Source organism: Megachile rotundata, unplaced genomic scaffold, assembly GCF_050947335.1.
Source record: "Megachile rotundata isolate GNS110a unplaced genomic scaffold, iyMegRotu1 scaffold0213, whole genome shotgun sequence".
NCBI classification, from domain to species: Eukaryota; Metazoa; Arthropoda; class Insecta; order Hymenoptera; family Megachilidae; genus Megachile; species Megachile rotundata.
The window spans coordinates 65,241-67,570 of record NW_027473510.1 but is presented as its reverse complement, the minus strand read 5'-3'; positions in this window follow the sequence as shown (position 1 = coordinate 67,570).

The window sequence follows — 2,330 nt, the reverse complement described above, 5'->3', positions numbered from 1 at the left end:
AATATGAGTTAGATTGATAATAATAAGAGTAATAAGTATAGTAAGTGTCGTCCTATCGATCATATCTGCATAATATGGTTAATAATATGAGTTAGATTGATAATAGTGAGTGTAATAAGTAAAGTGATGGTCGTTCTATCGATCATATTTGCATAATATGGTTAATAATATTAGTTAGATTGATAACAGTCAGTGTAATAAGTATAGTAATTGTCGTTCTATCGATCATATATGCATAATAAGGCTAATAATATGAGTTAGATTGATAATAGTAAGAGTAATAAATATAGTAATTGTCGTCCTATCGATCATATAAGCATAACATGGCTAATAATATGAGTTAGATTGATAATAATAAGAGTAATAAGTATAGTAATTGTCGTTCTATCGATCATATTTGCATAATATGGTTAATAATATTAGTTAGATTGATAACAGTGAGTGTAATAAGTATAGTAATTGTCGTTCTATCGATCATATAAGCATAATATGGCTAATAATATGAGTTAGATTGATAATAAAAAGAGTAATGAGTATAGTAATTTTCGTTCTATCGATCACATCTGCATAATATGGTTAATAATATTAGTTACATTGATAATAATAAGAGTAATGAGTATAGTAATTGTCGTTCTGTCGATCATATAAGCATAATATGGCTAATAATATGAGTTAGATTGATAATAATAAGAGCAATAAGTATAGCAATTGTCGTTCTATCGATCATATAAGCATAATATGGCTAATAATATGAGTTAGATTGATAATAAAAAGAGTAATGAGTATAGTAATTTTCGTTCTATCGATCACATCTGCATAATATGGTTAATAATATTAGTTACATTGATAATAATAAGAGTAATGAGTATAGTAATTGTCGTTCTGTCGATCATATAAGCATAATATGGCCAATAATATCAGTTAGATTGATAATAATAAGAGTAATGAGTCTAGTAATTGTCGTTCTATCGATCATATAAGCATAATATGGCTTATAATATGAGTTAGATTGATAATAATAAGAGCAATAAGTATAGTAATTGTCGTCCTATCGATCATATAAGCATAACATGGCTAATAATATCAGTTAGATTGATAATAATAAGAGTAATGAGTATAGTAATTGTCGTTCTATCGATCATATAAGCATAATATGGCTAATAATATGAGTTAGATTGATAATAATAAGAGTAATAAGTATAGTAAGTGTCGTCCTATCGGTCATATAAGCATAATAAGGCTAATAATATGAGTTAGATTGATAATAGTAAGAGTAATAAGTATAGTAAGTGTCGTCCTATCGATCATATAAGCATAATATGCTTAATAATATGAGTTAGATTGATAATAATAAGAGCAATAAGTATAGCAATTGTCGTTCTATCGATCATATCTGGATAATATGGTTAATAATATGAGTTAGATTGATAATAGTGAGTGTAATAAGTAAAGTGATGGTCGTTCTATCGATCATATAAGCATAATATGGTTAATAATATGAGTTAGATTAATAATAATAAGAGTAATAAGTATAGCAAATGTCGTCCTATCGATCATATAAGCATAACATGGCTAATTATATAAGTTAGATTGATAATAATAAGAGTAATGAGTATAGTAATTGTCGTTCTATCGATCATATAAGCATAATATGGCTAATAATATGAGTTAGATTGATAATAATAAGAGTAATAAGTATAGTAATTGTGGTCCTATCGATCATATCTGCATAATATGGTTAATAATATGTGTTAGAGTGATAATAGTGAGTGTAATAAGTATATTAATTGTCGTTCTATCGATCATGTAAGCATAACATGTCTGATAATATGTGTTAGATTGATAATAATAAGCGTAATAAGTATAGTAATTGTCGTTCCATCGATCACATACGCATAATATGGCTAATAATATGAGTTGGATTGATAATAATAAGAGTAATAAGCATAGTAATTGTCGTTCTATCGATCATATAAGCATAATATGGCTTATAATATGAGTTAGATTGATAATAATAAGAGCAATGAGTATAGTAATTGTCGTCCTATCGATCATATAAGCATAACATGGCTAATTATATAAGTTAGATTGATAATAATAAGAGTAATGAGTATAGCAATTGTCGTTCTATCGATCATATGAGCATAATATGGCTAATAATATGAGTTAGACTGATAATAATAAGAGTAATGACTATAGTAATTGTCGTTCTATCGATCATATATGCATAATATGGCTAATGATATGAGTTAGATTGATTATAATAAGAGTAATAAGTATAGTAAGTGTCGTCCTATCGATCATATCTGCATAATATGGTTAATAATATG